This window comes from Trachymyrmex cornetzi, unplaced genomic scaffold (assembly GCF_001594075.2).
Source record: "Trachymyrmex cornetzi isolate Tcor2-1 unplaced genomic scaffold, Tcor1.1 scaffold160, whole genome shotgun sequence".
Taxonomy (NCBI): domain Eukaryota; kingdom Metazoa; phylum Arthropoda; class Insecta; order Hymenoptera; family Formicidae; genus Trachymyrmex; species Trachymyrmex cornetzi.
In genome coordinates this window covers 39,935-40,194 of record NW_017296202.1, presented here as the reverse complement: position 1 = coordinate 40,194, position 260 = coordinate 39,935, and positions in this window count along the sequence as shown.

Below are 260 nucleotides of genomic sequence, written 5' to 3'. Positions count from 1 at the left end.
TTTACATAGGAAACATATAAATATGGATATATTTCTCTTATGGAATATTTTCTTTAATAATGAGGACAATGAAGATGACGATTGGCAAATGTTCCGTATCAGAGAACCACATTTAAAAATTAATAATTATGAGAATATTGTCCTTCTATATTCTGTCATAGGTAATGATAAAATTTTTATACATTATTTGTTTAAATTTTATATAAAATGCTATTTACACAGAACAAAATAGTCACTGCATATAAGTCTATATTCATAAT